Here is a 12,786-nt window from a genome sequence, read left to right on the forward strand (position 1 = left end):
TAGTGACATTTGCATTTCTCAGGAAATAGCACTGCTTGTGACTAGCAAGACTTGTGATCAGAGCCCATGATTTTTGTTAAACTGTTTTTTACTAGTTTTTGTTACAGATTTGCTTATACTCAGATGTGGAATTACGCTTGTGTTAGCCCCAGTGTGAGCTGGGGAGTGGATCAGGTGGGCTGTCAGACACAGCCTTCCAGCTCAAGTTGTCCTGTGGTCTAGGCTGCTTTGGTTGCTGCTAGTGTTTTGTATAAGAAAGAGGAAAAAAAGAGATTTCAATTAAAAATCCAGTTAACAGTGTTTTATTACAGTGATTAATTTTTTCAAATGTTTAATTGCGTCCTAGAATCTGAAGGAAGTGATATGTCTATGAACTAGACATATGAAAGAAACTGGAAATAGGAAACATAATAGAAAACATATTTTTGATTTGCAAGGTCCCTTTGCTTCCCTTTTGACATTTTGATGAGTTTAGTTGACATTTGAGAACTGATGTGTAACATATCAGCTGTGTATAAGGGTTTTTTTAAATAGGAAATTTGGTTTCAGATTTTTGGACTGTTGATTGCAACATGATGGTCTGAAGATTCTGTACAGAGTATAATTATTTTTATGGCTATAGGTTCAATTGATAGTAAAAGAACAAATTAACAATCCTGACAATCTGTGTTGCTAATAAAGATTTTTGATTTGCAAAGAACGACTGCTCCCCAAAAGTGTTGTGTTTATTTAATATTTTTTTCCTCCAGTAATCTATTTAGTAACTGTCCACATAAGCACACACTCTCATATTCCCTCCCACTGTTAATAGCAGTAATTCCTTTGGCTGTCTAGTCCAGACTTTTTTAAATAACTGTGATAATTTTATATAATCCTAGGAGAAGCCAAATAAATAAATAAATAAATAATATCAAAGTGTGTAGAAAGATTGAAGGGCTTCAGAAATGTCACACAATTGGTGCTGAACATCTTCACAGAGGAATGTGAGAAGTAGGAGTGTTTTCTTAAAGAGTTGTTGCTATTACTCATCATTAAGAAGATCCAGTAAGGCACATTACTATATAAGGTATTTGTTACTGTGTATTTTCACACATGATCTGTAGTTACCATTTATGCTTGAAAATCGTTAGGATAAATAAATTATTCTTGCCCAGTGTTGTCTCTCGATAGTTATCCAATTTTCTTCTGTAAATCCACTCCACAGATTTTATTAGATTCAGTTATCTAATTGCAATTTGTCCTATGGAAGGCTTTGCTCTTCTCTTGGTTTTCCTTCTCCTTACTTAATCTGTGAATTCTTAACCATAAAAAATTCTTGAGGCAGCTCTGTTTTTAAGTATAAATATTATATAGAGATTCCTTGTGAAAAATCAATATTTTGTTTCTTCTGTTCCTTCTTTATAGATGTATTTGAAGAATTTTTACAGGATTTTGTCTGCTAATGCAAGACAAAAAAATAACTGATTATCGTGCTGGTTTGTAGAACCTGCTAGTGTAATACTTTTGGCAAAAGATGGATAATATTAGAATTCTTTTATTCTGATTTTATTTTATTTCTTTTTGAATAATTTCCCCTAACATCAAGATGCTTTAACAAGGGAATGTAACACATGAGAGGCTGTGACAAATTAAGAGAGATGGGCAATCACAAACCAAATGAATTTCAATCAGGACAAATGCCAGATTCAGCAGCTGAGATGGGGCAACCATATATGGACACACTGGGGAATGAGATGCTGGATAGCAGTGCTGTGAAAGGTGATGTGGGGTTGATGGCAAGGTGAAATTGAGTCAGCAGTGCCCTGGCAGCCAGGAGGGCCAAGCTTGTCCTGGGGTGCATCAGGCCCAGCAACCCCATCCCAGCGCAAGGGAGGGAATTGTCCTGCTCTGCTCTGCTCTGGGGCAGCCTCAGCTCGAGTGCTGGGGGCAGTTTTGGGTGCCACAATATAAAATAGATACTAAGTTAGTAGAGGAGGTTATTACATAGGGCGGGCAACAAGGATGATGAAGGGTCTAGAGGTGAAGTATATGAGCTGCAGCTGATGTCACTTGGTCTCTTCAGCTTGGAGAAGAAGAGACTGAGGAGACATCTCGTAGCAGTCCAGAGCTTCCTTGTGAGGGAAGGAAAAGGGGCAGACGCTGATCTCTTCTCTGTGGTGACCAGTGACAGAACCCGAGGGAACACCATGAAGCTGTGTCAAGAAAGGTTTTGGTTGGATATTAGTAAAAAGTTCTTCACCCAGAGGGTGTTTGGGCACTGGAACAGGCTCCCCAGGGAAGTGATCACAGCACCAAGCCTGACAGAGCTCAGGAGGCATTTGGACAGACCTCTCAGGCACAAGGTTTAACTCCTGGGGCTCTGAAGGGCCAGGAGTTGGAGAGATCCTTGTGGGTCACTTCCAGCTCAGAATATTCTATGATTCTATGAAAACCAAATTGCAGTCTGATTGCATTTGAAACTGAGCTGATACTACATAATCATCATTCTAGAGAATAAGTAAAAATCTAGAAATCTGAAATTACTATCTTGTTAAAATAACATCATATGTGTTGGGCTTTTTCTTCTCCTGATTTATACAGACTTCTTGTATATTTCTGGCAGTGAACAAAATTTATACCTTTTTGCTCTCTTTGCTTCAATAAGTACACCATTATGCTTTCTGTGTTTCCCATTGTGATTACTTTTCCCATCTTTTAAAAAAGACACCCCAAAGCAAAGTAAATGGGAAACAAATCTTCTTCTGTCAGAGCTACATCAATTACTTAATTCACAGTATAGATTCTCTGCAGCCTGTATGGCATGCAGGCAGGACCTGCACATTAATCAGTGTTTAAGGAAATATGGTGGTACTTTCCCTTCCACCTCAGATTAGCCCTTTGTTTTTTCCTGAAAAGTATTTGTGTTTGTGGACTGGCACAACAGTGAGAGTTGGTGGATGCTAGTAATATGATCTCACTTCTGAGAAGTAGGAGGTGGCAGAATTGAGCATGTACTCCTTTCATTTGTCATTTCAGTCATCCTTTGGGGATGATGCATTTATGTGGTCTTTTTTTTTTTTTTTTTTTTGTCGGTTTGTTTGTTTCAAAATAGAGGAGTAATTTTTATCTGTAGGGCCTTCAAAAAAGAGGACACTTGAAAGTAATAATGCTGAAAAGAACTATGATGAGGTCCAAAGATAAAACAATTGTAAATTGCTTCCCACGTTCATCAGCTCGCTCTCAACCACTTTCTTTGCTGATGAGGACATCATCCTTTTCCTTCTCAGAGCACAAACAACCTTGTATGTACACCCTGGAATTGAGCTTAGTTTTCCCATCAACATTATTTGTAAGTCTCAAACAATTGCAAAAAGAAAGTAGGACAGGCCTAGATGAATGCAAAAGTGTTTAAGGATTAGATTGAGAGAGAAGGGTTTTTTCATTCCTATTAGGGAGAGTTAATTGGAAACCTGGATAGCCTCAGACAGCACAGTCCCGGTTCAAGGTTTTTCTGTGCTTCTGAACAAGCAGTGTTGCTGCTTTTAGCAAGGTGTTCATTCATCATGAAATGAGTTTTGTCTGAGAATTAAGCCCTAATAAACAGTGCTGCTGTTAAGAAGGAAAAAAAGTTCCCTAAGAGAAGGTTTCAGAATATGAGGGAAGTCCTCATATCTGTAGGAATGGTAGTAAGAATGACAATATGATCTTGAGTTGTGTGGAACAACTCAGAAAAATGAGCCTGAAATTATAACTTGATTCCAGCAGTCACATCGTTGCAGAAAGATGACAGAAACTTAATTGCTCCACCGTGAGTGACGGAAATTCTGCACTTATGATGAAGAGTAAATCTTGCATTAGACTGTTTAGTTTTGATCTATCATAGTTATTACCTCTGATTAAATTTATTTAATTAGAGGGAAAAATGAAGCTGTGGTCTAGAATTTTTTAAATGCTGAGAAGACTTTTTTGTTTTCCTGCTCTCATAGAAATGGATGCCCATGTAACCTGTGTTCTGTAAGTTGGGAGTAGTTTGACATTTTTCTCAGTAACCATTTACCAGGTGGTGTGCCTCCAAGAGTATGCACTCACCTTTAGTTATCTGACTTCATTTGTTATTTTAAATTATTTAATTATCCATCTTGTAGTAAGGATCTCTTTACAGTATACTTACATTTCTTTTATCTGGCTATATGCACAGTTTGTCAGTTCAGACTGTATCACATAAATTTACAAACCCTGTAACTGGTTACAAGCTCTACACGTGCTCGGTTCATGGCAGAACATTTTTAGGATGTTCTCCCTGTTTCTTTGTGTCCTGGAGCTAAAGAAGAAGATGGTGCCAGTTGACTGTTTATAGTTGCAATCTTGGGCAACCTCAGCCTACAATTAGAAATGAAACTCTTGTTTTGTACAGGAGTAAATTTAATTGTCTGTAATGTGTAGCTGTACTGTTGTAAGCCCAAATAAACAGCAGAAAAGTAGTTCAAATACTTGCGTTTAAACTTGGTGACCCATTTCATTGCCAGGCAGAGTTAAACTTTAGGGCCTTTAGGGAATTTGAAAAACAGAAAGATCTGGTGATCTTTTCTTATTTAGTGCAGTTGTTCATGACATCTTAGAAAACTTGTTCCCTGTTTCCCCAGACTGGTTTACTGTAGGTCTTTTTCAAATAAAGAAGACACATCCCTGGAATTCATCACAAATTCTCAGGCATTTATATTTTTTCTAGCCTATTATTCTCAGAAACTGTGTAGCATCTTAACAGATGAACTGTTGCTTGATTGGAAGATAACCCTATTTGTTTAGTATTTTTGCTGTGCTTTTGCAGAACTTCTGGACATTATTTTTCCCTCTGCTTTTACTGAAGCAATAAGCTCTGTTGGACCTTCACAAATATGTTAAAACCCGTCATCTCTCCTGTGTCTGTTTCTTACTGACTCTATGGTTGAAAGATAAGGTAGTCCAAGAAATGAGTGAGATTAGGGAGAGATAAATGTGAAAGTTGGCTTGCTCTAATAGCAAATATAAGGTTACCAGTATTGCTCTTCTATCTTTTCCTCTGTCACACTAATGTTGACTGCTGCCTTTGAGAATTGGAGATGGAGGCAGGAAGATGGAGGAGGAAGTGGACACAAGGTATAACAAAAAGAACGGTAATAGAGCTGGTGAAGGGTCTGGAGTCTGATGAGGAGGGGCTGAGAGGTCTGGAGGTGTTCAGCCTGGAGTAAAGGAAGCCAAGGAGAGACCTGATGGCTCTCTACAACTGCCTGAAAGAAGGTCATAGCCAGGTGGGGGTCAGTGTCTTCTCCAAGGCACCAAGTGATAGGACAAGAAGAAATCTCAGGTCTCAGGTCTCAGTTTGCACCAGGGGAGGTTTAGACTGGATATCCTTCACTTAAAGGATAGTCAGGTATTGCATATGAAACTGCTTAATTTGGGTTAAGAAATTAGAGATTCTATTACAGTGTAAAATAATTAAAAATACTGTGCAACCCAAAGGAGAAAAACTGGTCTGTGTCAGAGCATTTGCATCTTGCCAGGGTCAGGGCCCACAGCTTACTTTGGGACCACTTTGGGGCTGTGCATCCTTTACCTACATGTTTACTCCTCCATACACAACCTGTCACATGTTTTGTGGAAAGATATGTGCTTATCTTTTCTTCCTGATAATGCCAATACTCATATCAGAAGAGGCTGTGAAAACAGTTGAATAGGTGAAAAGGAGCAGCTGCCAAACCAATTCAATGGCATGCAGATCACACCTTGCTTTTGTATCATGTACCTTTAAAAACGTCATGGTGAGAAGGACCATTTCCAGTTACTGTGTTGATTCATACCTTGCCAGCAGTTCTGTACTGCCTAGACTATTACAAACTAATTAGGTGTTTTATGTGACAGGCATCTCACCAGGTCTGCTCAGAGCAGTATACAGGGAGCCCACGCTTCTTCATTTGCATTCAGTTTACATTTATGTTCACCATTGAAATTCTCTCCCACTTTTTCTTTGTGAGTTCTTTAAATTCATTGTTTCGTGAGTTTTGGTACAAAATGGTACTGTCAAGGAAAAGTAATCTTGTGGTAATGACTTTCAAACTAAGAATCTTTGGGGGTTAATAGCATGGCTTTGAATTTAAAAGCAATTTGATTGCCCGCTTTGCAGAATTGCTGGACTTGCTTTTCTTTTACTTTTGCTGGGGTTTTTTGTCAGTTTGCAACCAATGTAATTGCCAAATCTGGCTTTCTGGATAAATAGTGTATCTGTTCTTGAAAGAGTAGAAAGTTAGCATTTCCTGCGTTGTTAACATTTGTCTAGCTCAAGGCAATAAATACACAGTACATACTGTCAAACAGTATCAGTGCTGAGCATTTGACGTCAAGCAGGTGCCTAACAATGTTGTGACACTCTTTCCAGTCCCTCTTCAGGTGGAAGAAGATAGGTCATCACCTCAATCATATGCAGAGGAGACAATTTTCACTTACCTTGTTTCCTGTTGTTTACCAATGCCAGGAGTCTGATATCTGAAACTGTATCTCAGTTTGTGCCACTTGGCTTTGTATGAATGTTCAACAAACTCTAAAAGCTGCTATGACAAGTGACCTTTCTCACTGGTTAAAATACATGAAATAGGACCTCTTTCACAGGAAAACCACAATCCACAGCTTGGCCTATATCCTTTGAGAAAATCTTGTTCAGTATGATTGTATAAAATCACTACTAATGAAATAAAACATATTTCTAGAAATGCACGCTCAGTCGCAAGACAATAATAGAAAGAGATTTCAAAGAAGAGAGGAAAAAGCCATTTTTTTCCATATTGAGACAGATCCTGTTAGTAAGAATACATTTTGAAGTCTTGGAGTAATGAAAGGATAATACAAAAGGCAAAATAGAGCCAAAGCTACTGAAAATACTTGTCTCTCTTTTTTAGTAATGCCTCATTTGCAGCTTTTTATATTACTTCTGGTGCATAGAGGCAGGCAGCAGACTTGTAAAAAGGTTAAAAATACTAGATTATTTCTCTGTCCTCTGTTGCAATGTCAACAGAAACAAGAAATTGGGAGATGCCTATGTTTGGAAGTAAGTCATGTTATGAGAGCAGGAATTTGAAAGCAAAACAAGTAGTCAGTAGCTAGATTCTATGGAGCTGTACTATAGCTCCATATATTGGTCTACAGTTCTTTGATTAGGTACTTCACTACTAAAGGGTTGACTTGTTTGCTTCATGACTTGGAGAAATGTATTAAAGACTCACAGAATCCTTAAGGCTGGAAAAGACCTTCAAGAAGGTCATCAAATCCAAGCAGTGATTTAGCACTGCTAACCCATATCCCCAGAGCCACATCCACATGCTGTTTGAACACTTTGGGTGATTCCACTGTTTATGTAGGCAGCCCATTCCAATGCCTGATAATGTCAGTGAAGAAATTTTTCCTGATATAAAGCTTAAGCTTTCTGGAGGATGGACACTATATTTTAGGGGGCTGCCAACAGGTGATTTAGATGTTCCATTGTACCTAGTAGTTCTGGAAGGTTTGCAACCTGGAACTGCGTATAGGAATCAGTAACTGCACAGAGGAGTTCAAATTCATGTCATCCTTACTCTACTATTCTGAATGCTAAATAAAGGAATTTCAAAATCTAACAATACACACGTAAACAAATACATCTTTTGTTCAGGAACAAGTGCATTTTCAGGCAGACCCTGCCTGAAAAGACCTGAACTTACTACTAGAAAGTAAGTGCCTTTTATTAGAAGATCTTAAGAATAGTCAGGAGGAGAAGGTTTATTTGAAGATGCAGTTGGAGGTAGGAAGAAAACTTTCTGTAGATTCTGTAGGAAAGTCCTCTGACTACAGAGAAATGATTCCTGAGCTGTTTTTTCCCTTGTCATGTCTAGATCACTTTGCCTCTTCACATTCCCATTCCTTCTTCCTTTTTCTCATCTCATCTTCATAGGAACAGATGCATTGTTCTCCTATCAAAGAAATGCAACAGATTCTAAAATATTTTTGAAATTCCTCAAATACCAAGAGTTAACCATTCAAGTGGGACAGAATTGCTCAGTTTGATGCTATGTCTAATAAATTCAATACAAGCTCTCAAGTGCTATCATCTATAACTAGTAATGTTTTTTTATAGTTGTTTCTGTTTCCTTTATTGTTGAAAAAAAGGTTGATTAAGCAATATATCATTATAATCCTTTGTTAGATGGATTTCCTTTGTTGTTGAGGCTTTAGAGCCCTTCTTATGCTGTAGGGTATCTTTTGCTCCGAAAGGATGTGAAGCACAGTGTTACATAAATGCAAGATGCTCAGGCAGTTTTTACACAGTTACTGGGTGGCAGTATATTCTTGTCTGTACTTTTGAATGCTAAAATTTACCAGGTTCTTGAGTGAACATTTTATTTTCCTCTTTCTAAATTTGTATCCCGTTTAGTGAAAATGAAAGTCTTTCTTGTGAGGACCAAAATGGGTTGGTAATATAGATGAAATGAGGACTAGCTAGGCTTTAGTATTGAAATTGATTTCTTTGATTTCTTTCCAAGTGCAGATGTATTTGAGCCACCATACAGTAGGAAAAGGTAAACCTTTTCAGGAGAGCTGCTTTGCTGTAGCAGCAAGGAGCTGGCTTTGTTGAAGTGCATTGATTTGCCAAGGGTACTGCAGCCAGGCACAATGATGTTTGAAAATGGTGTAACACAGAGAAGAAGTGCATGAAACAGATATGGGGGGTGGAGGCTGTAACGGCAGTGAAGAGTACAGAAATACAAGAAAGGAACATTCATTGGAAGCTACCTGAAGTTGAGTTGAACCTGAAGAAGTTTTTTGGAGTAAAACTGAGGATGATTATCATGCAGGAAAATGATGGACTCTGAGAAGGGTTATGCACCATGATGCAGTGCTTTGTTCTGAAGCACTGTACAGTCATTTTGAAAAGCTCTTGAAAATTCAAGTCTATCATAATTTGATTTTATTTTTTTAGTGGAATTGCTTTAAAATTCACATTACCATTTCAAACTGCAATTTTGCTTCTGTGGCCTTCAGGGAGTCACAAGGCACTTGAGACCATCCTTGACTTTGACATTGTGGCCTGCGATGCTTGTCTAGGATGATGTATAAGTTGCTTGTGCTACTTTCAGAAGAGAAGAACCTGACACATTTTTATCTCAGGGACAGCATTCCAGGTGTGAGCTACAGACCAACAGTAGATCTTTTGAGGAAGTGTGGAAATCGTAAGACAGAAGAAGGATATAGCAACAAAGAACTCCAAAAAAATCCCCAAATTACTCAAAAAAGACATCTAATAATCTGTTATAGATAGATAGATAGATAGATAGATAGATAGATAGATAGATAGATAGAAAGATAGATGAAATATATTTGTCAATCCAGAACATGCAATCTGCATTGCTGTAACTCAAATACCGCAATGAGGCATCAGGTTGTGGATACTTGTTCTAAACTCCTTCTTTTCTCCTTTGCAATAAAGTAATTTTTTTTCCAAAACATTCCAGTCGAACTTGACAGGCTGCTGGCTTTTTATGGTGATGTGGCTTTAGATGCTGGAAAAATAGATAAAAAAGGGAAATTCGTTCTTCCAATTGTTTTATGAAGCAGTTCAGTAATGTGCTTTCATTGTTAGACTGTTTCCTTTTTCTTATTTTTTTTTCTTTTTAATAAAGATGGAAATAAAAATTGTGGACCAAACATGAATCAGCCTATAAAACTGCAAAAATAGCTTTGCATGTCAAAACCTAAGTGCTATTATTTTAGTATGTGTCTTTATATACAGATAAGCACATCCCATTTGCAGAGTTATGTGAAATCAATATGTGTTTAATTCTGTCAATAAAGATTGCAGGAGTATGGATGTCAGGAGGACAGCACATGAAAACCACTGTAAACAACATCCAGTACTGTGCTAGCAACAGGTCTGGAACAAGTGCAAAAGTAATTTGATACTATATTTGTACATGTGTTAATATCTTCATATTACCTCAGAGCTTGAAAAATTTAATTATTCTTTGGTTTTGTGGAAAAAATATTTTTTAGAAAGTACCTGTTTACTTGGAATCACTGTTTCCTTATATGTATCTAATTCCTAAGCTTCCATTAGAGTACCCTTTTGCACTTACGGGTTTGCGGGTTATTTTTGTGTGTGTGGTCTCTTGGTGTTTTGTTTGTTTGTTTTTTAGAACTTTTTTTGTGGGGGGAGTTTGGGTTTATGTTTGGGGTTTTTTTTGTTAAAGAGTACTAGCATTTTTACTGAATGTAAAAGCGTTGAGAAGAAAGCCTTTGCGGCTAGAAAAGTGTCTTGTAGTTTGTGCCACAAAATTCCTTTCCGGTTTAATTGATCTAAACTGTATAAAAATTACCATTCCATTTCTACTATTGGTTTCTCATAGAACTCCTGGATTTTTGCCCTAATACTAGGTCATTATCTGCATTCTGAGTTAAGGTCAGACTTTGATGTTATTAAACACCATGCTCTTGGGCATTATGGGGAGCACATAGTCCAGGTGCTGAAAATAATGCACCTTGGATTAGAAGAGGGCTTGGTGCTGCTTCCTTCCTGCCTTGAATCCTGGTACAGGGAATCAGCTGCGTCCTTTCCACTTTCTGAAGTTGGTATATAAAAGAATATAGAAGATGATGGCTGATACTCCCACAGGTAGGTGAATGCTGTACAGAAAATAAAAAGCCCAGCATTTCCAGGGGGTATAAGATAGGAAACACACTAGCAGAAGGATGGGTGAGGTTACCTAAAGCATTTTATCTGTTTGTTGTTTTTTTTTTATTGTGATAAAACAATTAACAAATTTTATATGTGTGCGTGCGTGCATGTGTGTGTGTGTGTGTGAAAGTAGTAAGCAACTGCATATGTACTGCAATAAAATCTGTGTTGTTTTCAATTCTCTTCCTTTATCTATGGCCTGCATGGCGCCTGGAAACTAGTTCAAAATGGGGCAGGAAATTCTAGGCCAAGGGGGAGAAGATTACCTCTGGAGCAGGCATGAAGGGCAGTAGCCCATTGTGGGGGGTTCAGTTTCTTGGTTATTCTTGTTAGAATGTTGGAGATGTTTTTAATCCTTAATGATGCTTAAGTGGGTTTTTTTGTGTGTGAAAGTAGATACCTTTGTCAGCAGTTGTTGAGTATCCTTCAAGGCTAACACAAAAGCAGTAGAACAAACTGTGACTGTAGATAGAAACCTTGGAAATAAAAATAAAGCCAAGCCCCTTTCTTCTTCTGGCAGTGAAGAATTGTGTTGATTTTCCCTCTAAATACATCAAGCCCCCGAATGTGTGTTCTTCTGTAGAGGGTGAATGAGGTTCACACTGTCACAGTTGTGCCTGTATGTTTGTAAAGCTGTGCTGCAAAATGCAGCCCTGAAATTAATTAGAAATTGAAACAAAACTGGTGTCCTAAAAGTTTTTAGAAATTATGAGATCTTATGTTTCTGGTTACATCTACAGAAAAGTTGTACTGGCACTGAAATGAATAGACTGATTTGTAGGTGGTTATGAGTTGTTAGCATGGGGAGGGGTGTGACATAGCAAAGAAAATGCAACTTTAAGCTATGCCCTGTTTTTAACTGTTGAGACTTCTTTTTCACAGAACAGGAGTAATCTCCCAGATTTTAGTAGGCATTTAAAGACTATCGTTCTGCTTTACAGATGTAGATAAAAGTGAGGCTCTTAAATATGTATGTTTGTCCCTTTAGTGTTGCTACTAATGTAAAGATTAGGATGATTAAAACTTATTCTTTTCTGAGGCAGGAAAGATAAATTACTTGCATGGAGTTTGTTAAAGTTGATGCATTAGCATTTCTTTTTAATGAAATCAGTTAGATGGAGAGAAAATTAACTATTTAAAAAATTCCCACGAATCAAAAAAGCAGGAAATTGCTTAGCACTTTTTTTTTTGTAATCATGTTTGTCCTTGTTTGTCTGAAGTGCTATTTGATTAGATTGTTTTTCTGTTATTAGCTGTGTTGTTCATATACTCATCCTTAAAATGACATTATTTTTACCCCAAACAATTCAGTTTAAGAAGGCTGTCTGTGTAAAGTTTGTATATAAAGTTCTAGAGATGAACATATCTTGTGCTACCATAGCTGTTTTAAAATAATTTTCCATTGTGTCCAAACATAAGCTAAAGAATACAATAAGAAGAATTTGATATGTAAGTGAAGTACATAGAACTAAAAGGAACAGGTATGAAATAGCAATGATAAGAAAGAAAAGCTTAATTGTAATCAGCATATATTATTATATATTATAATCAGCATATAATATTATATATTATATAAGCTGATAATGTTATATATATTATTCATATATTGTGAAAGACAAAACAGGAAAGAAAGAAGAATGGGAATTATGGAAATGTCAGTGTGGACCATATTTAGAATAAATATTGGGCAAATTAATAATATGTTAGATAAAATGAAGCCAAAATACTTTTGATTGAAGGATCAAGAGAGACATGAAACATATGAAATTGATCAAGGCAGGAAATGAATGGCTGAGACTCAAACTCTTCTTTGAGCTGCAGGAATTGGCCTACCACTTCATTTTCACAGCTAATAATGGGTGTGTGTCTAAGGGAGCTAAGGAAACAATGGATGAGAGGGTTATTGCTTGTAATATATCCAGTGATTAAAAAAAAACTAAAAGAAATTATAAAAGTGTCAAAGAAAAGACAAAAAAAGGGTTGCAGTGATCACGGCAACTGCAAGTGTTATGCAGAGGTTCTTGCCTATGATTATAGTGATTATTATCGAAAGGATTTCAGAGTATTCCTCT

At 37.2% G+C, this 12,786-nt stretch overlaps 1 protein-coding gene across 2 annotated transcripts in view; it reads left to right on the forward strand.

Annotated features, from left to right (window-relative positions):
• COMMD10 (COMM domain containing 10) overlaps positions 1-12,786 on the forward strand; it is a 103,904-nt gene that overhangs the window by 23,537 nt on the left and 67,581 nt on the right. The gene's annotated exons all lie outside the window — the stretch shown is intronic.

Source organism: Parus major, chromosome Z, assembly GCF_001522545.3.
Source record: "Parus major isolate Abel chromosome Z, Parus_major1.1, whole genome shotgun sequence".
NCBI lineage: Eukaryota > Metazoa > Chordata > Aves > Passeriformes > Paridae > Parus > Parus major.